The sequence below is a fragment of the Crocodylus siamensis genome, chromosome 2 (genome assembly GCF_052110815.1).
Source record: "Crocodylus siamensis isolate JL-2025a chromosome 2, ASM5211081v1, whole genome shotgun sequence".
NCBI lineage: Eukaryota > Metazoa > Chordata > Crocodylia > Crocodylidae > Crocodylus > Crocodylus siamensis.
In genome coordinates, this window is record NC_143396.1 from 249,754,437 (window position 1) to 249,780,486 (window position 26,050).

The window sequence follows — 26,050 nt, forward strand, 5'->3', positions numbered from 1 at the left end:
AACGTGAACAACAATTTTACAATCCTATTACAAATGTCACTGTATTTTAAGTATGCTGTCTAAAAAGATATAACAGAGCCTATGTCTTTAATGGTGGTAATAGTCAAAACCAAGGAGGTGGGTGTCCAATGGGCCTAAATAATTCCCCAGATTAGAATAATTGATTATGAGACTATCTGAAAAGATATTTTCACAAAAGAAGAATTTTGGACTTGTGATCAAGGCAGCTATTGCAATGACCAGATCTGATTCTGCTGCCAAGTATTACAAGACCTACAATTTGTGAAGAGCTGAAGTATGACACACACAGTTTGATTCAGGAGAGAATATGTAGTTCTATTTCTTTTGAACATTTGCAAACCCAACTGCAGCTACTTGTAAAGTGGTGAGAAAGCAGATAGCTCAGATATTTCATCATGGCAGTTGTTTTGCACTTGAATTACTGAAATCCAGATGTAATTTTAAAAAGAGCAGTGTGCGCTTGAGAAACAACTGCAGTCCTGAGTCTCAAGGAGGTTTTTGGTTCTACCACTAGTTTGTTGTGTGGCCTTGAGCAAGCTCTATCACCTTGCTGGATTTGTTTCCCTGTCTATGAAATAGGAATAATTATACTAATTTACCCCCTCTCCTCCCATATCACATAGGTGCTGTAAAGACAAGTTGGTATTTGTAACAGTGCTTTGAATGGATAAAATGTGAAGTATTGAAATAAAGCTGCCTGGGCAGATGGTTTATAATGAACTCAGGCCTGATTCTGAACCACTGAAGTCAATGAGACTTTTGCTCTTAACTTTAGTAGGACATGCATTTTCCTTTGTGTGCTTGCTTAAGGTCGTTGAATAGAAAAGGTTTTAAATGTAGAAAAAGCAAAGAAAATGAAAAGCCACTTTCTGGGCTTAGATACCCAGTCACTCACAGCCAAAATAGTGTGTAAATGAACTGTAGGCAATCAAATCAATGATCCAAGGATAATGCCTCATACAATTTTTTATTAAAAAGTAATATTATTTAAAAGGAAAAAGGCACAAAAATGTATGTGATTTAAGTGACATTTTTTGTGATTTTTGCTAATATATATAAATTAACAGGCTGTACTAATTCCCATGCTCTCCTAGAGCACTGACAATTATGCTTTACACCAAGTGCTTCTCCAGTTGCAAGTCAAGACCATTGATCAGCTGTTTAACACAGACTGCATTCATTTGTGACAAGTTAAACATTCATACACACTCTCTGTATAATATTTTTTTAAAAAGCATTCTCTGTGTTGGTGAACTTCATTCCCTATTGATTTATAGCTGTGCAATCTCTCCAGCTTTGCTGGGGATAAGCAAAGGCTTGCCGAGGGCTACATTTTTATCCTTGTATGTGTAACATCATGCCAAAGTCTAAACCTTCTATAGAAATAAATGGCAAATCTCCTTATGACTTCATTAGGAGCAGGTAAATGGTCAGCCCCAGATAATTAAATAACCTAATTGAAATTGATAGGATAACAAGTCAGAAATTGGAAAAGAACACACATGAATTAAAAGCAAATAAATTATTGTTGATCCATGCTCTTCATTTGGCATTCTGCTTGTTGATCTTGGTAAGTCAGTGTCCTGTCCATTGTACAGAAGCTGTGTTGTTTAGGATTTTAGTAAGTCCATCTTTCATAGCTCTGAACTCAGCTCAGTTGTCTTGTGGATTATTTGCTAGTTGTTTGTATGCAGCCATCCTTTCTAAGTTAAAATATTTGTCCTTTGAATTAAAAGATCTTCTAATTTTCTTAATAATTTCTTTGTATTTCAAAAGGCCATTCATATCCACTTGAAGTATTTTTTGGCTATTTCCTTGATGAATATGAAGATGATGTACTTATCAGAATAATGCAGCAATGTGAAGGTTCTGGCTCAAACTCCACATATTGTAAGACAGGGTTAGGATCATCCACTCATGCCTCTTATCTTAGATACTTTTTTAGTATGGAAACAATTCCATGATCAATTCCACCATGAACAATTCCACTATGGATAGTCATAAATTGCACTGCCTATCCATAGTGATATGAATGAGAGAGAGCATCAGATAGACTAAAAGAGAACATTCATGCCAGCCTTCTGCTGATGAATGAAAGTTGGACTGAGACTTTTTTGAGACTATTTAATGCAGAAATATCCATCCTGTGGTGACAGTTGATTGCTTTGACTTATTTATTATCATACCTTTAATAATGAGTAAACTTTTTGTAATCATTTTTGTGTTATAGAATTATTTACAGTGGAGTGTAGCTAAGCTCCTTTATATTTGAGTTTGGTTTATTTGGGTTGTCTTTTTAATATGGAATATTTCCCTTTTCCAATCAATAACCAATTTATTGACAATCAATGCAGTTACAGTACAATACCTTTAGGCAGGGACTTTGTCATGCTTTGTGTCTGGCAGATTGCATTCTTTCAGTGTTTAAAATAATGCATAATGACAACAACAGTAATAAGAATAATTAATTATTTAAAATACTTACTCCTTTCTTAGGAATAGGATAGCTCCTGACTAACTAAACTTTCATCATTTGATTTGGCTTATACATTCAAATATTCTGTACAGGCTTTGCTGATCCCTTTTGCATTTGGTATAATAATTTACGCTTGCTGTAAAAACATGAACTGGTTTTTTTTCTGAATGTAATTTAAGAATTGCCTTGTAGAGACTTTCAGTATTCAGTCTATCACATATTTACACAGGGGAGAAAGTAGTCTGTCAGTATTTGAATAATTACACTGTACATTCTGTCCTGCTGTATCTCTGGATGATTGCATTTGTAAATGGCATTTGTTAAACCAAAATGAAATGAAAGGGGAAATGCTTAATCTTTTTAGTGTCTTATTATACACATGTAGTTCAGGGCATTTTACAGTAGCGATAAAAGAAATAATAAAAAAGTCCATCCTTCAACATTTATAATTAGTTGCAACCAGTTAATGGCCAAGGAAAACAAATGTGTCTTGAGTTTAGACTATAAACACAAGGAAGGTAGTGATACTGCTAATGTCAGTTGCCAATGAGCTCCACGTGCACAATGGCTGAAAGAGCGACCACCCAAAGTGACACATTTTGGTATTGAAGATGCACAGAGACCTGTATCAGTTGACCTCAGCCTGTGACCAGCAGAGTAAAGAGTCACTAGCTCAGAAAGGTAACTTGGGCCCCGTTTGAATGGCTTTGTAAATCAGCATAAGCACCTTATAACAAATGCAAGACTTTCTTGGTAACCAAGTACAACTGGGATAAGACTTGGGGGAGGGGGTCACAAAATCACATCTCCCTGCAGCAGTCAGAATCCAGGCTGCTCTATTAATACAGTACCATTTGTAATCCTACAAATCAAACAAATTGGCTTGTCAGCAAGTATTGTGACAGTCAGTGGTAGAAGTTAGTATGTGCAGTGTATTGTCTTACATTGATGCAAATATCCAGGGTTTTCATTCAAGTTGCTATCTGGGATCAGAAGCCCTGAAATAATGACAGAAATAGAGAAAAAAAAATCATAGTTATATCCCAGCAGCAACAGAGGGAGACACTGTGATTTTTAACATAGACAAGACTGGATCTGAGATTTCCCTGGCCTGTAAAGACCTTTTGTGCTTCCGGGTAGTCCCAGGCTGCTCCAAACAAGTGTTCTTGGAATACTGAGAAAAAATATTGATTCATTTAATTTGTTACAGTTTATTGTGGGTTTTTTTACTCTTAGAGGGATTTAATTTGTTTTGGATATGGATATGGCAGCTGTATTGCAGCTGCAGCCACAATATCCTCTGCCTTTAGTGTTGACAACATTTTTTTTCTAACATGTCCTGCATTTGATTGCCTGAATCTTCCTGTTTTCAGGGTTTTTAGGAAAAAAAACCCTTTTATTTCTCTTAATTCCTGCATGAGGAACAGTTTCATTCTAGCCCCTCCTATCTCTTTTTCACCCTCACTAGCTCTTCTTAAATTATCATTTTTGCGATACCACTACTGCAGTGCTTAATTTGTTCTTCTCATTGCAGAAATGTTGAGATCCAAATTTCACCTATTATGCCCAAAATGTAGCTCTACAGTTCACATGTTTATCTCACCTAACAAAAAGGGCCTCATTTCATCTTTGATTTTAAATTTAATGCATCTCCATTGAAATCAACTGAGCTGCACTGGTATAAAACAGACCAACATAGCAATGTATCATAGCTGGGATTTTTTGTCAAAGTTATGTGAGAATATACAAATGATGGGCTGGTAGATCTCTAATATGTTTATTATAATAAATCGTATTGCTATGAGAAGTTTTTATACTGACTCACACAAAAATCATTATTTAAATTGACTTTTGAAAAAGCAATATTAGTAGGAACAAATAATAGAGAGAAAAAACAGAATAGGTTAAATCTGTGAAAGAGAGTGAATTTTGAAAGTTAGGGATTTTTAAGGTAGGGCCACATTCACAGTTCATATAAATCTGGACATATTAAATAATTTTTAAAGATGTGCAGATTTAAAGCAGTCAAGGATTGGGTTATTATTTATTTTATTCCCTTCTTTATTTCATTCCCATAACAAGCTTACAGGACATACACAGAGAAAGCAGCCTTGCAGCACTTGAAAACGAGCTGAAGTTTTGTAGTGCTAGTTAAGTGTTTGACTGCTCTTTGGGGTTAACAATGTGCTTAGTGTGTACACATGAAGAAAATTTTAAACAAGTGGATTAATAAAAGTGAGTCATCGCTCTTTCAAGGGTATTAAGATCCATTACTGAAAGTTTGGAGAGAATTATTTTAAAATATTGCTATAAAATAAATGCTGTATTAAACTTCTATGACCACATTAATATAGTATTATGAAAAATGATTACATGCCAAAGTGCAGCAGGAAGTTAAGAGTTAAAGGAGAATCTCACTTCACTGTGCCAAAGTTTGAGAATATTATTCTAGCACAAGGGCCTTATTTCTGTGCTCAGTTACACCAGTTTGATGTCACCTGTAGCAGAGAAGTTATATCCACATAAAGCTAGGATAACAGAGCAAACAATCAGGCCCTGGATGTGGCAGAGACAATAGTTTGGCAAGTCCTACAGTGCCTTAGCACAAATCTTGAGTTAGGGATGGCTCATTATCCCAATTATCATTACCTTAAAGTGCTGTATGAGTGTTTATATCACTGTCCATAAGGGACTGAGTAGTGCTACCATACTCTAGTATGCATACATAGGTAAGAGGTTTCAATCTCTATTTAGGCAAAATATGCAGTATATAGTCATTCTTAAAAAGCTCCTTGCATATAAGCCCCTCTGGCTTTGAAAATGGCTGCTTCAAATGAGCTTCAGTTAGAGCATCCCACAGCCATTTTTAAACATGTGAAGGCTTAATACATGTGAGGCAGAGACTGTGACTGTGGGGAGGGCATGAGATGAGGAAGTAGGTTTCATGCACTGTCATCTTCCTACTACATACCACCATAGGTGCCAGCTACAGGCTGACTGTAAAGGTAAACTGTTATGACATGAGTTATAAAATGATTTAAAGCTGTCCGTGGGATACACAACTTTTTCATCATTAGTTTGAATCCAGTGCAGTGTAACAGTGATTCAAAGATGTTACCAGTTAATGGCAGTTTGGGGCCCAGGCCCTAAGGACCCGACAGTAACAGCTCATTCCTCGGTCAACAGCTGCTGACATCACAAGAGCTGTGAGCAAATTTGCCATGGTTAGGTGCAGTTCACAGAAATCTCAGCAGTAGACTCAAACAATGAACTGTATCATTTAATAATTCCTCATGTCAGACTTAGACCTTTGTGGAAAATTTGTGTTGCCACTGAGCTGCAATGTATTTGCTCTGTGGATAAAGGATCACATTTTGTAGGGCTGTTGGCCTGGCGTAAGCCCTAGCATCACACCAAAATTATGTTCCTTACAAAAAAAATAACCAAGCAGGTGGGATGTGGACAATGCAGGACCTGAGGCATCTTTATACCTTGATTGCATTTCTCCTATTTTTATTGGATTGAACTATTTAGTAGCACTCTAAGTAAGGGCAATTAAAGAATTGTTATCTTAAGAAAGACTACTCTTAAAGTATATAATTCTTTTCCGTCCCCACACAGGGGCCTCTAGCCCCATTTTGAGTTAGGGCAATCTCAACATTTTTTCCATTTTTTTCCTTCTAAAGCTCCCAAACATGGATGTCCTCCATCCATTAAAGAAAGTACTGGGGTCAGTGCTCATTCTTGTATTAGCTGGAGGAGTTATTAGTCAGGATTATGAATTCAGAGTCCAGTCCTGTTCAACCCCAAATCAAGGCTTCTATTGTCCCATTACCCCATGAAGTTCTTATCCTAGAGTCCTGTAACTGTGCCATTAGGGGCAAAGGATTTGCCTTCACATGGAACTATAGTTACCCATCCACATCCAGGAGAATCCCAGTGATGTTTTGAATCTGGAGGAATGTGCAGAAGACCAGGGTCAGTTGTATGTTGGTTATTTGCCTAGAACCTCAATACCCGTCACCCTCATCTCTGTTCCCACATTTCCTGGCAGGTTTCTGACAAGCACTACAGCACTCAGACTGGGCAACCAGGGACAGATTAACAAAGGGGAAGCTGAGCCTTTGTTTCATTTGGACAAGTGAGATGTTTCATGAACAAAGTGAGCAAACCTGAAGTGAAAAAGGAACTGCCTGTCACACACCACCTACATACTGTGATACTCATCAGTGATCACAAGTGTGAAAGAAGGGTAAGACATGGAAGCAACAGGTACCCATACTTGGTTTAGGTCAGTTTTAGAGAGTGGAAAATAATGAGCTGGCTGAATTTTACATTATCTGTATATTTCCATCATTTTTTTTTTAATTATTTGATTGGTTCTAAATATCTTTTAGGAGCTGAAAACTGCAGTCCTTGAGAGCATTGATGGTAAGAAGATTTACCTCACTTACAGTGTGGCCACAATTCAGCAGCACTTTGGTCAAATGTAGCTTTCCTCCAGGACCTGAATGTTAATATACTAAAGTAATTTGTAAAGAGGGTCAGGTAAATGTCAATCATCAATGGTTAATAACATACCAGTTTGACTTCTGATGTGAAGACTGTTTCATATTTTATTGAAATTTCCTGGTTTTCCAAACTGTTACTGAGTTTAATATTTCTAACACTATCTAAAAAATGTACCCTATCTTGTCTTCTCCATGAATGGCATCCTGGAAACTGCATTGTTAACTACATAGCCTATAGTCTCCTTTAACATAACACATTCAATCTGTTGAATGCTGAATCAACAAAATGCAAATATTTTTCAGGAAAACTATTAGAATGTTCCGTTTTCATAAAGCAGAAGTAGTGTATTTCACTGCGGTCGAAACGCTTCAACTGCACGGTTTTTAATTTTATAATAAAATACAGTTAAATACAATCATGGAAATGACAATACTAATACACAGTGATTTTAATAAGGTACTCAAACAGAGATTACAACCCCTTGTCCCTTGAAATTGTGACTATTTGTTTTGCTCAAAAAGGGAATTTCAAAACATCAGAATTTCCTGGGGGCAGAAATTTTATGAGTATTAGTGAAAATAATTCCAGTCAAAGTCCACATATACATACATGCACACACATATACATACACATATATGTATATACACATATACACATACACACACACAGAGTATGGTCTTGAGTTGCATTATTAAACATAGTTATATACATGGCCTGACATGGTCCTATCATGGAACAACGTATCAGTCAAGTATTTTACCCTCTTTAGTGTGAATATTGCATCTCTGATTGTATTTTGCATTCAGGTTCTGTAAAGCTGAAGCAGCACAATAACATAAAGCAGGGGTGGGTACCTTTTTCCAGCACTGGGACAATGATTGAGCTTGGGTCAAAGGATGGCTGTTGTTAAGACCAGCAGCTGCTTCTCTCTGCTGCCAGGGTGTCGAGCAGTGCAGTGTGGTGCAGGAAAAGTACCTGCTGCCAAAGCCCCTCCTCTGCAGGTTGGCTCCAGTGGTTCTGCAGTCCAGATCCAGCCCATGGGCCATAGCTTGCTGACTCCTGGCATAAAGTATTAAATATAATCTGGTCCTCACCTCCCATTCAGTCTGTGTATGGGCAGAAACTGATACCTCGCATCCACCTTAATGGGAAGAATATTGAGCTCAAATCCATAAACCACATTATGAGAGAGTCTTTTTAGCTAAAGTTTTTTTTAGGCCAGGAAGATTTAAGTATTAATAAACAATGTAATCCAGGCACTTTAATTTATAAGGGTATTCTGTCATCCTTTAGCTATATGACACAGGCTCATATCACCACTATAAGGCATAGTTTATTTCAGAAAGATAAACCCAAGCCACTCTTTGGTTATTTTTTAAATCAGGTGAAGATTTGTGCATCGGTTATTTTATTGATCTTGGCCCAAAACAGGAAGGAACTAGTAGAGTACCACAATTTCTTTCATATCCTTCCCTTATGGTACAATTTATTAATTCCATCAAATAACTCACAAAGTGACCAAAATACTTCTCCTCTTCCCTTAACTAATGCTATTGCCAGGAGCCCAGAGGCCAGCCAGCCTTCTCCTTTCTACCAATTGAGCACTCTCAGCTCCTTCTAGATACTGCCTAGCTTCTTTTCATCTGATTCTGATAAGTCAACAGGATTGTCAGACCTTTTTCCTCCTCCCACTCCCCAAACCTTTGGAGGATCAAACAGCTGTGTTACAGATGAGTGGAAGAAAAGGTATCCTTTTTCTACAGCTGTTTCAACTATTTTTAATTTTATACAGGAGCTAAGACAGGGTGGTACGTTAAGGATTTACTCATCCTGCCCTGGCTTCTGTCTGACTAACATGGCTAGCTACCTTTCTTAAATTTCATACTGATGCAGTGCTATAGCTCCAATAATAAGTAATATAGCTACAGCTATAGCTTCAGTAGGAGAAACCCTCACTTTAAATAAACTGGACTGTACTTATCTTTGGTTTAATTGATATTTATTTCAAGAAACTTTACCTTTCGAAGTTTGGTATGACTGAAATGCATGTAATATGACTGAAATACACATAATTCTAAAGTGACTCTGGAAACACTTTATTCTCTTTTACCTCTTTATTTTCCATTCAGAAGTTTAGTACTACCTAGAACTCTTTGTCATTACTTAGAACAGTCTGTACTTATGGTCTTGCAAGATCAGAAAAATATGCTGAAGAGAGATTTGTTAAGAATTTCTGCAAAGAAGGAGCCATTACATTCTTTATAATCGAGTTTCATGTCAAAGCAAAACAAGAACCAAGGAATCAAGGCAGCCACAGCTGTGCCTGGCATACCTAGAAGCAGGTCAAAGACTCTGTAAAATGAATCAAGGCAGAAGCTGCAACAACAATGGACCTTTGGGTCACTGTTAAGAAACCACTGTTTCAAAAATCTTCCTCTTGTGTCAAATCCTATCTCCCCCTCAAAAAACCCAACCAAAACAAACTGAACAAAAAGCCCGACCAAATATGGTTCTCACATGATATAACTGTCAGATACAAAGGCCTCTGTATTAGTATAAGACATATCCTCATATGTTTAGTTTTTATCCCAATAACACCATTTGTAAACCAGTGACTGGTCTTCTAGTCTCATCAATCATCATTATGGTCAGGCAGTGTGACTATGAGCAAAAAACCCAACAACCTGGAGAATGGGGAAAAAGTAGTCAAGCAAAAAAAAGCTCCAAACAATGGAAATGTAAAAAACATAGAATCATAGAAGTTGGGTTGGAAGGGACCCTGTAAATCTTCAAGTCCAACCCCCTGCCTGGGCAGAAGAAAAACTGGGCTCAGATGACCCCAGCCAGGTAGGCATCAAGCCTCTTCTTAAAGACCCCCAGGGTAGGAGCGTGGACCACTTCCCTTGGAAGCTGGTTCCAGCTCCTAGCAGCCCTAACTGTGAAGTAGTTCTTACGGATGTCTAATCTAAACCTACTTTCCAACAACTTATGGCCGTTATTCCTTGTTATGCAATGGGGCGCTAGGGGAAACAAGGTCTCTCCCAAACCCTTCTGGTCCCCCCTAATGAGTTTATAGATGGTCAATAGGTCCCCCCTCAGCCTTCTCTTGTGAAAAAATTTGAAGCAAAACTGATTTGCATTAGCACATTAGCTTAACGTATAAGTACCGTACACAAAGGAAACATATAGTAAAGTAGCTGTTGAAAATATATTTTATATTTGTGTAATGCATAGTAAATACCATAAACCTGGAATGAATTGTGACTATCTAGTAGCACCTAGCAAGAAACTATGGATCAGTTTTGTGTCCCATGTTATAAAGGCTAGAAGATTGTCATAACTGTGTCAGGTCAATCACTGGATAGATCTGGTATCTTTCTACCCCACCAGCCATGACCACAGAGGCTCTCAAAATGGCCATTTATCTTTTGAATAGCAGGCAGAAATGCAGAAGGCACAATGAATCAAAATAAATGGACGTGTATTAGGGTTATTTATACACAAAATCTCTATCAGAGTAAAGGACAGACATTCCCATGGGGAGTAGGTATCACTTTATCCTTCTTCCCTCCTGTCCTGAAACCTCCACTGGCCACCTTCCCATTCCAGTCCCTGTAGAGCAAGAACCACTGGAGAAAGGCTGGAGAGAGCTGAACACACAGCAGAATTCCTGATATTGTCCCTGGATTCATAAAAAAGGAGAAACTATTAGATTTTTGAGCAAAATGGCTCATATACTGACAGCTTAGTCAAATAAAATATACATGGAATTTCTATTATATTTGATGACCATACTTGTTAATCACACTACTGAAATGCATAACGGATGTAAAAGCTCCTTTTTTCAACTTTATACACTTTTAAAATGTATAGTCATGTATTAAATAAAATCTATAACGATCCAAATGTACTAGTTCCTTTCAAGATAAAGGCAATGTCACTATTTTCAAAAAACAAATCCTGCTTCTTGCATGTTCATGGTTACATTACAGCTGCTACAACACTATTACATTCTTGAATGCACTGCAAATGGCCATTATAATGTGTTGCCACCATCAAGTGTTTCTTTCTAAGATAACATTTTATGTTTGTAATTACAGGGTAAATAAAAAATATTGAAAGGGAACTTGAAAAACATAGCTTAACTCTCCAGGACTTCCTGAAACTTTGCAACATACTGAAAGTAGAATACAGGTCATAGATCCCCCTCTAGAGGTAAAAGTCTGAAGCATCCCTTTCATAAATAAAAACACTTTCTTGGTCTAAAGTAACTGTGATATAAGTCTCTTACAGGTAGCATCCTCAGTCTAGATTTATTTACTTTACAAAAATTGCATGTTCCTTATTTATTACTTTCCACTTCTAGAGCTATTTATATCTTTGCAAAGCAGGTATAAAGAAATATTACTGTCCTGCTCTGGTAGTATTTTATACACCCATTTTGAATAGGTCTAATGGATTTGACAAGGTCAAAGCAGTGGGAAATATATCTCCTGATTTAGTGCTAAATTGTATTAAATATATAAAAACATTCATGTAAGGCCTTATTTTTCATATTTCATAATAATCTTCTTTTACATAATTAAACAATACCAATATTTTCTATAGCAGTGAGGAATCCTTACTGTGCTTGACGCCTTCACTTGTTAATAATATATATGGTCAATATGGACAATAATTTAAACAGAGATGTGGCGTTTCCATCATGACTGAGGGTACCCTGCTAGAAGCTATTATAACACTTACCTCTGGTGCCCTCCAGAGGTAAGCCATGCAATCTGCAGTGTTCTTGGTTCTTGAGTGGAAATGTGCTGTGTGTGACCCAGCATCAAACTCATCTGGACATTGTGGACATGAAAACTTCAGTAGCATAAATTAATAAATGGAAGATGTTTAATTCTCTAAATGTAGCTCTTTGAAAGAGTAAATTATATCATCACAGACTTCTTGCCTTTTTTGTGAGTGCAGTTATTTCCAGAGACACCATAATATTGAGCTAAATTTGATGATTTTCTGAGGCCTCTGGGGCAGCCTGGTCCTTCACCACTGATATGAATGCCAGGTTTATTTATTTATTTACAATGGAATCAGATTAATCCTTTATGGGCAAACATAAAATTGGTAATGAAATCAGAGGGGGAATCATGACACAGTATTAGTTTCTGGCACAAATGTAACAATCAGCAATATCTGGGCCAATTAAAGTAACAAGGTCATAACGGAAAAATATTTCAGCTGTAGACCCCCACTTTCTAAACCCAAATATTCAGCTCCATGTGCAAAAAAAGGCATGTAGAACTGCATGCCTCCTCTGGAGAACTCCTGCCACTGGTTGCACACTTTGGGCATATCTCCATGAGCAGGAACATGCAGTTGCCACAGGAAAAATAGGAACAGCACAAATTCATGCCACTGCTTTTTGCACCAGTGCATGCCCTTGCACATGGGTTTAGTGCAGGGGAAAATGCTCTGGGTGGAGTAGGGATGGCTGGGCCCAATACCTGGGTTGGCCTCAGCAGCCTTATCTGGGGTCTGGGGGCCTCCCAGGGCTCCAGGTGTAGCAATCCAGCACGTGGAGCCTGGCCAGCAACCAGAGTGTGACTCTGGCCAGCCAGGCTCAAGTTTTGGGCCGTGCACAATGCTGCCAGATGTGCTGCCCTGCTTCTTTCAGTCACGGGTTTTTTTGGCACAGGGATCTGGTGTCAAAAAAACCTGCTGTGCTGCAAATTAGCAATTGTCTAGACACACCCCTTGGGGGTTTTTTCTGAACATGCAATCACTTTTGTATATTTTTGAGAACACTGGATCTGATTTAAATTTTTCACACTGTTTTACATTGCAGGTAACTCTGAAGTCAGTAGAAGTATGAGATGACCTAATGCCAGAAAAATTAAGGAAAAAAATCAGCCCCAGAACCTTTTACATTTCTCCCTTTTTTAAGGTCTTTGACTCAATGCAAAGTGTTGGCACGTGGGTCCTGCTCCAACATGCACTGAAATCAATGATAAACTTTCAGCTTATTTCAGTGGACAGTGGATCAAGTCCATATTTTGCACTAATACTAGAAGTTATGCAAAATCATGGTGGGGAAGAAAAAGAACAAAGCATTGCAATTTGCATGGACCCTTACATTCTTCTCAGCTATGTGGTGAAAACAGGAGATAACGCTCAGTAGAAAAGTAAAATGGTTTTGCAAACCAGGGACAGAATCACTGGTGTTTAGCTGTTACTTTTCTGTCTGCAAAATATGTGCAGGACCAATGTACTATCCTGAAAAAGGCAGTGCATCCAGAGAGAGGTGAAGACCTAGCAAACAGCTGCTGTCATGATTTTTCCTCCCATAGGAAAATAGTGTTTATTACACATTAAAAGTAAGTTAATACTACTTGCATCATCATCAACTGCTTTATGCCTGGGGTACAGATAAAATGCAGCCAATCAGTAGTGTCATTAAAACTATGTCTGAAGAGAGTTCCTAGAGAGGCGCATGAAGGGGACAGACTGTGTGCCAGACATGAAAATTTGCTAGTGAGGCTGGTCCAGCCTCATCAGCCACTAAAACACAGTAGAAAACACAGGCTCAAGAGCAAGAACTAGCATGTGTTTGGAGCAACCTCACTGGCAAACTTCCAAATCTTGAGCTTACCTACAGATTTGGGAGGGTGGGGTGAACTTAGTTCTGTCCTCATTGGGACATGCTGCCGCCATGGTAAGGAGAAGTTCAGTTAGGCCAGTTTGGAAGCAGAAAGAGAGAGCACAGGTTTTAGACAGCACTTCACTACAGATTCTTTGAAATTATAGGGGTACAGTAACTTCCTCCCCTTCTATGCAACGCTGGTCAGGCCACAGCTGGAGTACCGCATCCAGTTCTGTGCGCCCCACTTCAGGAGGGATGTGGACAACATGGAGAGGGTCCAGAGGAGAGCCACCCACATGATCCGGGGACAACAGGGCAGACCCTACACTGAAAGACTGCGGGACCTAAACCTGTTCAGCCTTCACAAGAGAAGGCTGAGGGGGGGACCTGGTAACTGTCTATAAACTCACTAGGGGGGGACCAGAAGGGTTATGGGGAGACACCGTTTCCCCTAACACCCCCTGGCATGACAAGGAACAATGGACACAAATTATTAGAGACTAGGTTTAGATTAGACATCCACAAGAACTACTTCACAGTTAGGGCAGCTAGGAGCTGGAACCAACTTCCTAGGGAAGTGGTGCTGTCTCCTACCCTGGGGGTCTTTAAGAAGAGGCTTGATGACTACCTGGCTGGACTCATCTGAGTCCAATCTTTTCTCTCGCCCAGGCGGGGGCGCAGACTTAAAGATCTACAAGGTCCCTTCCGACCCTACTTCTATGATTCTATGATTCTCTGGGGCAAGGACTTTATTCTTGTTTGAAGGTTGTACAGTGCCTGCCATAATGGGATTCTGATCCATGATTGGGGCTCTCACGCACTTGTCAACACCACTGTCCCTATGCTTTGTCTCCAGTGTCTCCTAGTATCAAATACAGTGTGAATCCTCTGGCAAGTACCAGTGAGACATACCCTGGACACATTCTGGACATATCCTCTGTTGCCTTTCTACCAAAACAATCACCGTTGATATGGCAAAGCAAGGTAGGTCTGAGAAGAGACACGCCACCGAATCTTGCTCTTTACAGTCCATGTTGTTTTTTTTAAACTACCTCTCTATGGAACTTGACTCTCCACTAACCTCTAGGCTCTGAGAGGTGGTGTTTCCTGCCTCATGATTGCTCCATCCAGTCCTTATTCCCTCTGCACACCAGGGAACATTCAGAGGAAACTATTAGAGTTTAGGGCTAGCCCCTCCAAATTTCCTATCTATCATTTTGGGACAACCAAAAAGGAGACTGTCCCTAGGTTTTGGATGCACAGCATGCCAGAATAGGAGTTGGAAAATGTAGGACCTAACACATGGTCCATTGAAGCCACCAATCTTTGATTTTGTGTATTGGTGCAAGTTTCTACATTACACATATAAGGCATGTCTACATGAGATGCTTTACGCAAGACTAGAGCTAATTACTGCACTGTAATTGTCACCATCAACAAGTGCAGTTGCTTACTGTGTAGTAATTAGCTCTAATTGCGTGTAAATTTGCTTCCTGTAAATTCAAGCAGCAAGTTTACTCTTGATTATTTACTGTACCATACTGCACATGTAGATAGCTGACTGGGTGCAAACGTGCTCCCAGTCAGTGGGGCAGCAGGGGGCAGGAGTTGCTCCCTGCCCCTGGGAGCTGCCTGCTGCCAGGGCAGGCTCCACCACCAGAGCCTGGGTGTGGACAGTGTCCCTGTGCCCTGGTAGCAGGGAGCCCTGAGCCCCCACTTCCCAATTGCCATCAGGGAGTGGGGGACTGGGAGATTCTTGTCTCCCAGCCCCAGCTCTGTAGTCATGGGGCTGGCACTGGGCTGCGGACGAGCTTCACAGTTGAGGAGCTGGCACTGGGAGATAAGAATCTCCCAGCCAGGGCCCTGCAGCTGCAGAGCTCAGGTTGGGAGATAACAAGTGGGGGCTGGGAGTTGGAAGTGGGGGCTTGGAGCTCCCTGCTGCAAGGGAGGCAGAGAGCTTCTGGGGGCAGGGAGCAATCACCTGGTCCCATGTTCTCTGCCAGCCCCTGGGCTAACACCCAGGGGGAGCCAAGAGCTCCCCTTGGCAGCTGCAGGGAACAGGAACAGTCTGCTGCTATGAGCAGCAAATCTGCTCCTGCATCTCTGCATGTGTATATACATATCTGGGACAGTTTACTCTAGACATGCCTACAATGTACCTCCACATCAGATATTAGTGCTTTGATTTAAGGCATTCCCTGGGACCTGGAGCATGACACTGAGCAGGATAGAACCCTAGTTCATCTGAATTATAAATTACTAGCTTGTTGCACCAGTTTGAGCAGGATGTATAGTATTTACTTAAGTGTAACTTTTGCCTCATATTCAGTAGTGATGTAAATCACAGCTAGACTTGGATCCAAACACTTCACTGACTTTGTCAGTATTTGTTTGTTAGGTGTAAAAAGTTGAAGCAAATTTTGCTTGATTAGGTCAATCTGAAGGAGAATTGCTATCTTCAAATAATAATTTATTTCTTCTCTAATACAGAATAAATACTTGAGTTCTTTCCTTCAGCACTTTCTGTAAAAAGTGAATTGACATTACATGCTGGTCCAAGCTATGAATGGGAGTATGAGATTACTTTTGGGCACAAAGGTTGAACTTATACTTCTATGTCTGGGGGTCACTCCAAAAAGAAAAAAAATATTTTTCTAAAATAAATTATAAAAAATGTGGTTCACAGATACCCACAGGGCTTAGTTAATATGAAAGACATAACAAAACATGAACACTTACATACCCGCCTACTTTTAGAACTTTCATGTAGAAAACTAAAGTGCCTGGTTTCTGAACGAAAAACAGAAAGTTTAATTGGTTACGATTTGTGGTGCAGGTTTTGCCAAAGGCAAAGTTATACTAGGTCAGGAAATATGATGGCATGAAAATATGTAGTTCTCTCAAAATGATCACATGCTCCCCTCAGGAACTTCCCAAGAACCTCACTAAAGAACATGTCTATTTCCATGAATGCTCAGCACAAGGCTAGCACAAAAGCAGATTCTAATGTGCTAGTGCCAAAACCCTCTTGTACCCTAGCTTTTCCTTCCAGAGCAGAGCTCTTCACCATGCTTTTTTAAATATTATATTCTATAACAGTCTGTACAATGCTGAAGAAAACATAAACACAATTTTGTGTACAATGAGAAAATGGCTATGAAGTAGCACGTCATTTCAAAATTATTTCAAGAAGGAACTCAGTGTTGCAAAAGAACTATTACGTGTTTCCATCCACATGCTGCATGTGAGATGTAATACCAAAAATAGGTAGAGCCTAATCCCACATTCTTTGCACACCTTCTTTTGGACCAATGAGACAAATTCCTGTTAAGGTGCACCAAGTATAAAACACAATGGTCTGGAGTCTCTTCTTCTGCTGAGTGTATACTTACAACTCAATTGGCTTTAAGGAAGTTACAGTTGTAAACAACAGAAATTCAGACCCACTGAAGTCAATGGGGAGCATATGGGAAAGTTGATGGAATTTAATTAGTGTTTTTGATTCTCTTAATGGGCCAAATCCTGCCTTGACTTGCACCTAATGGGCAAGGTGTACATCATTGTAGATTCACTGACCTACAGGAGGATCAAGCTCACTTCAAATGATTCTTACCACTCTAGCTTGAAATCTTGCAAATGAAACACAATGTAGACCAGAGTATCACATGTAAGGTTAAACTGGGGGTTGCATGGGGAGTTTGTTATGTAAGTATACATCTTAATTAATGTTTTATCTGCTTTTAAGTTATGATGCTTTTTACTGTTAGCCACTATGAGCCTTTTAAGGAAAGGGCACCATATAAATCAAATAAATATCTTACTCATGCACCTGATTATTTCTTTTGAAAAATAAAGGGCTCAGGTTCAGGGAGTCTGAACAGGAACTCCATCCAGATTTTACATGTTACATTCCTAAGATACATAATAGCAAGAGAATCATCCACACAGAGACAGTTTTAAAGAGTTTCAGAGGAAGGTGGATTTATTTTAGGTGCATTAAACACTCTTTTATGAATAAAATACTTGGTAAAGCCAATATAAACAATGTGTAATGCTTTTATAAATCTAGCCCATAACTGTTAACATATGAAGCACACTTATTTTATTGCAACTTGAATTGCACACTAAGAGCTTGATTCATGAAGGTATTATGCAATAATTATGTGGGTTTTCTGTGAACTTAACCAATAAAAAAGAGTCAAACAGACATGTATGGAAGCTCCACTGGTCATTAAAAATGCAGAGCTTTGTAACACACAAGTAGTCAAAGAATGTGGCTCACTGGCTGCAGTCCCATTTGCATCTCCTCAGGAGGGAATAAACATGTTAGATATATATTTATACCAATACATGGGTTTATAGCTTTATACACCATACATACATCTGATCTTTGTGATCAGAGACTTGCATGGCAAGCAATACGAGGAGAGCCTGAAGGATCTTGGACTCATCAACCAAAGAAAAGAAGGCTGAGAGGGGACCCGATTGCAGCTTACCACTATATCAGAGGAGTACATCAGGGGCTCGGTGAACAACTGTTCACCAGGGCACTCTGGGGGAAAATTAGAAACAATGGTCACAAACTCCAGGAAGATAGTTTTAGGCTGAACATTAGAAAAAAATTCTTCACAACTAGGGTGTCCAGACTATGGAACAAGCTCCCCACAGAGGTGGTGCAATCATCTACCCTAGAGGTCTTCAAGAGAAGACTGGATGGTCACCTGGTTGAGGTCAGTTGACCCCAGATGTCTTTCCTGCACATGCAGGGGGCTGGATCCAATGATCCGGTCCCGCAGGGAGCATACCTGGAAATCCAAAGCTGCAACTGAACTCCAACTAGCTTCGAGCATCAAGGACAATAAAAATTCCTTTTCAGATATGTGGGGAGCCAAAGGAAAAGCAAGAGCAACATTGGACCCCTGCTGAACCAGATGAGGCAACTGACAACTGACACCCAGGAAAAAGCCAACCTATTAAATGGGTATTTTGCGTCGGTCTTTCATCAGTCCCATGGGACGCCCATGCCCGGTATGGGACAGGGAAGTCCGGGTAGGGGAAGATCCCCTGCCCTCCATAAATGCTGACCTCATGAAGGAACATCTTGAGAAGCTGGATACCTTCAAGTCAGCCGGCCCTGGCAATCTACACCCCAGAGTACTCAAGGAGCTGGCGAGCGTCATAGCCCAGCCCCTGGCATGGATCTTTGAGAACTCCTGGCGTGCTGGTGTCATGCCCGAAGACTGGAAGAAGGCCAACGTGGTGTCTATCTTCAAGAAAGGGAGGAAAGTGGATCCGGCTAACTACAGGCCCATTAGCCTGACTTCTATCCTGGGAAAGATCTTAGAAAAGTTTAAAGAGGCCATCCTTAATGGACTGGCTGACACCAACATCCTAAGGGATAGCCAGCACGGGCGTGTTGTGGGTAGGTCTTGCTTGACCAATCTCATTTCCTTCTATGACCAGGTGACCTATCACCTGGACAAGGGAGAAGAGATTGATGTCATATATCTTGACTTCAAAAAAGCCTTTGATCTGGTATCCCATGATCACCTCTTGGTAAAACTGGCCAACTGTGGCCTTGGGTCCACCATGATCCACTGGCTGGGAAATTGGCTCTGTGGTCAGACCCAGAGGGTTGTAATTGATGGCAGTCACTCACCATGGTGTCCTGTGACTAGTGGGGTCCCCCAAGGCTCTGTCCTGAGACCCATATTGTTCAACATCTTCATTAATGATGTGGACATTGGAGTCAGGAGTGGACTGACCAAGTTCGCCGATGGCACCAAACTTTGGGACAAGGCATCCACGCCAGAAGAAAGGCGGGTGATCCAGGCTGACCTGGACAAGGTCAGCAAATGGGCAGATGAGAACCTGATGGTGTTTCACACTGAAAAATGCAAGGTTCTCCACCTTGGGAGGAAAAATCTGCAGCATCCTTATAGGCTCGGCAGTACTATGCTGGCTAGCACTACAGAAGAAAGAGACTTGGGGGTTATCATTGACCACAAGATGAACATGAGCCTGCAGTGTGATGCTCCGGCTACTAAAGCAACCAAAACACTGGCTTGCATCCATAGATGCTTCTCAAGCAAATCCCGGGATGTCATTCTCCCCTTGTACTCGGCCCTGGTGAGGCCGCAGCTGGAGTACTGCGTACAAGTTTTGGGCTCCACAATTCAAAAAGGATGTGGAGAAGCTTGAGAGAGTCCAGAGGAGAGCCACGCGCATGATCAGAAGTCAAGAAAACAGACCTTACGATGACAGGCTGAGAGCCATGGGGCTCTTTAGCCTGGAAAAGCGCAGGCTCAGGGGTAATCTGATGGCCACCTATAAGTTTATCAGGGGTGACCACCAGTATCTAGGGGAATGTTTGTTCACCAGAGTGCCCCAAGGGATGACGAGGTTGAACGGTCATAAACTACTGCGAGACCATTTCAGGCTGGACACAAGGAAGAATTTCTTTACTGTCCGAGCCCCCAAGGTCTGGAACAGTCTGCTATTGGAGGTGGTTCAAGCACCCACATTGAGCACCTTCAAGAGCAGATTGGATGCTTATCTTGCTGGGATCCTATGACCCCAGGTGACTTCCTGCCCTTTGGGCGTAGGGCTGGACTCGACGATCTTCTGAGATCCCTTCCAGCCCTAATGTCTATGAAATCTATGAAATCCTTTGGGGTCCCTTCCAGCCCTATGATTCTACAGCAGTGGTTCTCAATCTTTTATCCCTTATGTACCCCCTGCCGATTGACGCAGCAAAAGTGAAACTGGAAGTCCCACTGTAGCACTTCCAGTTCTACCACTGCAAGCCAAATCCCATTCGTACCACTGTGGCCCAAGGAAAAGTAACCTGTGCAGAGCCTCCCTCCCTATCCCCCAGCACACTGACGCTGGGGAGTGAAAGCCCCAGTGCACCGGACACGATGGGAGAGGCGGTGGCTGGAACTTCTGGTCTGAGCAGGCAAAGACCAAAACGCAGCACCCACATACCCCCTGCCTGTAAATCACGTCCCCCCAGGGGTACGCGTACCATGGGTTGAGAAACACTGTTCTACACCATACAAGTTAGGAAGAGGGGCATAGGTATCATGCATGCAGATACTTTTTCCTCTTTTAGAGAGAAGGTTCAGGCTGGACATCAGGAGATATTACTTTATGGTTAGGGCTGCCAGGCTCTGGAATGGACTCCCAAGTAAGGTGGTGCTCTCTCCTACCTTGGATGTCTTCAAGACGAGGCTGGATAGATATTTGGCTGGGGTGTTGTGACCTCAGCACTCGTTTCTGCGCAGGGCAGGGGGTCAGACCTGATGATCTGTTTAGGTCCCTTCCAACCTTAAGCACTAAGAAACTATGAAACTATAACAGTGGGGGCTAAGCTTGTTGGCAGGCATGCCAAAAATTACCCCACACCCTCCTCAAGTGCCACTCCAGTCCTTTTCCCCTGCCTGATTTTTCTGCTCCCAGCCCTGTGCTCCCTGTCCAATGTGTTGCTTTGCTCTCTGCTTATCTGCCACTGTCCTGCCTGTCCCCTCCCCAATCTCTCACGTGCCACACACAGAGGCTGCCCATGCCCCTTTTGGCATCTGTAGTGCAGGTTGGCTACCCCTGTCCTATAACATGGACAAGCCAATGGCAAGGTAATAACCTTTGGACTCAAAAATCAGCATGTAACCTCCCTGACAACTTCTGAGGAGTGGGAAGAGTTTATGTACTTCTTTTAACAAATTCCTTCTTTAAGTTACAGTGTTCCTTTGTTATGTTAGTCACTTAGGGCATTTTTACATGAGTTGCTGGTGTGGCACCAGGTGCTTTAAATCAGCAAGCTACACTAATTAACAGGGCCTGCATGTCACATGTATCAGCATCACTGCACATCCCTGCACTGAAAAAATGGTGGTGGGGCGCTTTGAACTAAAGTTCATTGGATGCATTTTATTTCAAATGATGCTAGGGTGGGCATCATTTTGTCAGCTTGGAGATGTACAGCGACACTGATACACATGACACGTCAGGCTGCTGGAGTACATCAATTTCTGTGCTCCAGCAGACACGATTAATCAAGTCTGCTCCAATGTGCTGAATTTCCTGTGCATTGGAGCAGGCACACACTCATATGTGTAGGAGCCCATAGTTTAGGTAAGTGTAGGAAGCAATAAAATGTACAGGACTAAGAGTATATGGGGGCACTGAAGAAACAGCTTCAGGCATTTTTCCCAAGAAATAGATCAAATATTAGCGAATCTAAATCGGAGTCAGTTGTTTCTTATGCTGAAGATGCATGTTAGTACTTAACCAAAACATTCATTGCAACTAAAGAGGTTCAGAGAAGACTGAGTGTGTCTACACATGTGCTTTAATGCATATTAACCAAAGGGTGCCTATACACAAGCAGTGAGGCTGTTCTGACACTGGAATTCCAGCGTGTCAGAGCAGACTCAGTTAAGCAAATCTGCTGGAGCACCACACTCCAGCGGCCTCCTGCATCTTGCGTATCAGTGTCCCCGCACTTAAAAAATGGCAGCAGGGCACTTGAACTAAAGCTTGACAAACAAGCCTTAGTTCAAGTGTCCCTGCTGCCATTTTTAAGTGCTGGGACGCTGATACATGAGATATGGTGGCACTTTAATTAGCATGGCTCCAAGAGCCGCTCTAATTAAAGCTTCTCCCCCACCCATGGAGCACATGTAAAAGTACCCAAAAAACTATGCACTTTCTCTAACGTGTGTTAAAATAGGCTAATGTGCCTCCTTCTAGTACCTCACAATGGAGATACTCAATTTAATATGCATTAGCAAAAGCACATGAATGAGCATGTAGATGTGCACAATTCTCCTGTTCTCCCAAAATTATTTTCAGTCACGTTTAACTACCCTAAAAGTGCTTTCTTTCTCCTGCTACTGAGATGCTCCTTCCATGCCCCATGTTTAAGGTGGAGAAGTAGTTGAGGAGAATTTTGAACTGTCTGAGGTAGAATTAATTCCCCTTTATGCTGGTGAAGCCATGAAATGGAATCAGAGGCAGGGCCATGAATCTGTACTTCTTTCTGCACTTCCAGACCCAATTCTCCAAACCCTTTCTGCATTCCCAAACATAAACTTCAGGCTACTAATAAAATAAATCAAAGAATTTCCTTAGACTAACATTTAACTCATTCATACTCAGGCTAGGCCTACAACTCAGAGACAGAAAAAAAATCTAAAACACATTTCTACCGAGAGACAAAAAAATAACCTGATATTATAGGCATCTAAAACTTCTTAATTTTGACACAATTTCTAAAATTCATAAATATCTACTCAGACAATGTCCCTTCTAGAGTACTGATAGGCAGGAGCGGGCAAGAGATGGCAGAATGAAGAGGAAGATATGGGACAATATAACTTCCCTGAAATCATGCCTTCCAAATGCAGATGAAAACTGGCCTAGGGAGAGGAGACATCCCCATCATGCTCTGATCAAGATCTGTTCTGAGAGGCGTAATATTGAGTTCCAGCAAAACGCGACTCAGCTCAGGACCCAGAGACTGTTTTGAGCTAAGGCGTACAGGCCTTTTCTTTCTGTAGTGTCAAAATGAGTCCGGACTATTCATTTTCCTAATCATTTTGCAAGCAATTAATTATCGTTGTTGGTATATTACCCAACAAAGGATCTTGTCTTCCACTAGCCCACAGGGGATTTACTAGAACAATTCCTATTAACACTAAATAGGGCCCTGTGCATAAATCTCCCCTGCACCGCTCCTTTTGTGTGGAGCTTGATGGATGCTCTGAGTATTATCTTAAATATTTTTGATTGTTAGCTAAGAGCTTAGTGACAATAACACAAAGCGCTGTTATGACACTTCCCACTTCCAAAGCACTTTATAAATATTAACTAATTAATCAGTTTTGTAATTGCTGAGAATAACATATCTCCATGTTTCACACCCATTAATCTTAAAGAGAGTTATTTGCAGGTACTCTAGGAAGAGAGAATACCTCATTATGTGTGAGCCAGACCCAGTGGTGCCATAGTATATACAACATACATGGCTAGAGGTAATTTCTTTCTAATTATTTTACAACAAAACTGTATAAAATATTAGTCACCCAGTGCTACATTTGTAAGGAGAACTCAGTCTCACATGTAGGCACCATGGGCAGTCACAAAATCCCCAGGCCACTGTGGCATGAAATGAGCACCCAAAGTCTTTTAGCACCTACATTTCTGCTTGTGAAGTCCCCTATGTGTCTAAATTCATATGGGCCACAGAACTGGATAACTCTTGACAGCACCAAGTCGTTTGTGACAAGATTCACAAACTAGATACTCCCCATACCCAATTTACTACAGATCCTAATCTGTTAGACTCTAAGGCTGCATCCACACAAGCATAGACGTTTGGTTCCCCAGGGACAGTTAGCAGTGGTGCACCTTGTGACGCTGCTAGTTGTCTCTGGGCAACGCCTGTGCCGCATGCCCTCTGGCATGCAGTAGGTTACCCTGGGTGGGGTAGAGGAGGCTGGGGCCAGCACTGGGCTGGCTCAGCAGCCTTATCTGGAGTTCTGGGGGCTTCCTGGGGCTGCATCAGTGGCTATCCTGCTTCTCAGAGCCTGGCCGGCTGCCGGAGCATGGCTCCAGGCAGTCCAGCTCCACTTTTGAGCAGCACACACTGCCCCCACATGCACTGCTCCACTTTTTTTGCACAAACGGCCAAACATGTGGTATCGTAGACATGTCTACAGCAGCCCATACCACATAGCTGTACTCATCTGGACATGGCCTGAGTGAGCCTAGCACCCCATGGAACAGTGTCAGAAGGTGGTTCCCTACTGTTATCCCATATAATTACATATTTCTTGGCCTAGAGATTGAGCTTCCTTTCACAATGCTCATATAAGTGCCATAGCCTCCTGTCTACAGAGACTTATTTTTTGGGCCAATGAATATTGAAGTAATTTATACAAAGTGAATGATACAGTTTCAACCAGGAAAGCATGAGTTTTCCCCTAACAAAGACACACACTGGAGTATGCAGTAGCCCAATGGTTAGAGCAGCAGTTCCCAAACTCTGACAGATTGTGCACCACCGATTTAAAACAATACAACCTTAAGTACCACCAACACATTTTTAATCATATAAAGTAATTACAATAAATCTGTTAACGCGTACCACTGACACGTTGTCTGCATACCACTGGTGGTATGTATACCAAAGATTGGGAACGGCTGGTTTAGAGCACTCTTGTGGAAGGCAGGAGACACAGCCAAAGTCTTTTTGTAATAAATCTGATAGATAAGGCATATGAACCTGGGTCTCCTGTGACAGATGAATGTTCTCACTGCTGAGATCCTAGATGCTAGAGTGGGTATGTGCCTCCTTCTCAGTCTTTCTATAAGAAAGAGCTCACTAGATAAGGCACCAGATTCCAGGGGCAGATTCACAGTTGTGAATCCCAAGTGGAAGAAGTCAACCCCTCTGTAGCTTGGAGTTAGGTGCCTATATTTCTTAGACTATAACTATATAATAAACTTACCCTCCCCAGTGGCAGTGACCTTAAGCACTGCACTAACATAGGTGAGCTGACTCCTAAACAAGAGGTCAGCCCAGTGCTTTGGGTGGGCTAATTATGACTACTGAGTGATAATGCCAATTAATCTTCTCCCACACTAAAAGCCCACTGGAGGATACAGCAACACTGCTTCTAGTTTGGGGACTGCCCATGCAAAGCAGCACAGTATGTTTGAGAGTGCTGCCACCAGGCACAAGGAACACGTCCAGATATATGTGGTTTGTGGCACCACAAACCAGATGCATTGCATATTAAACTATGCATGGAGCTGCTAATTTGCAGTGCAGGGGCAAAATTTGCTACCGGGATTTTCCGGTAGCAAAAAAACCTCAGAAAAAATGTGGCACAAAGCACGTGGAAATAGGGTACTCTGGGACAAATGTGAACATGAGGGAGCAGGCAGCCCAGAGCTGCCAGCTCCCACATCTCTGCATATAGTAGACCCCTCACATGGAGGCACAATGCACCCCAGCCAGCCAGCTACAGAGTGGCTGGCTGGGGTGCGGTATGCCTCAAGATGGAGGAGTAGGCAGCCTTGGGCTGGTGCTCCCCTGTCTCCATGTGTCTCAGCATAGGGGCTCCACATTGAGTGGCTGGCTGGGGCATAACGTGCCTTAGTGCAGGGGCTCCTCTGCACATGGAGATAGTGGAGCAGACCCCAGGTTCCCATATTGCAGCCAGATGGGGTGCAGGGTGCCTCAGTACAGGGGCTGCCTGCAGGGCTATCCCTGCACTGAAGCACCCTGTGCCCCAGACAGCCCCTGACCTGCAGCACATGGAGCCTGCCCAGAAGCCAGGAGGAGCTGGGCATGATCGGCAACAAAGGGCCCCTCCTCATCTGGACACAGAATGTAT

General features: G+C 41.7%; 1 long non-coding RNA gene across 1 annotated transcript in view; it reads right to left on the bottom strand.

Moving 5' to 3' along the window:
* Window positions 1–1,100: 1,100 nt before the first annotated feature.
* The window catches only part of LOC149872001 (uncharacterized), a 68,800-nt gene continuing 43,850 nt past the window's right edge, over window positions 1,101–26,050 (bottom strand). Inside the window, exon 4 of the long non-coding RNA XR_016440570.1 lies at window positions 1,101–3,495. This is a non-coding gene — a long non-coding RNA (uncharacterized LOC149872001). The remainder of the gene's footprint in view (window positions 3,496–26,050) is intronic.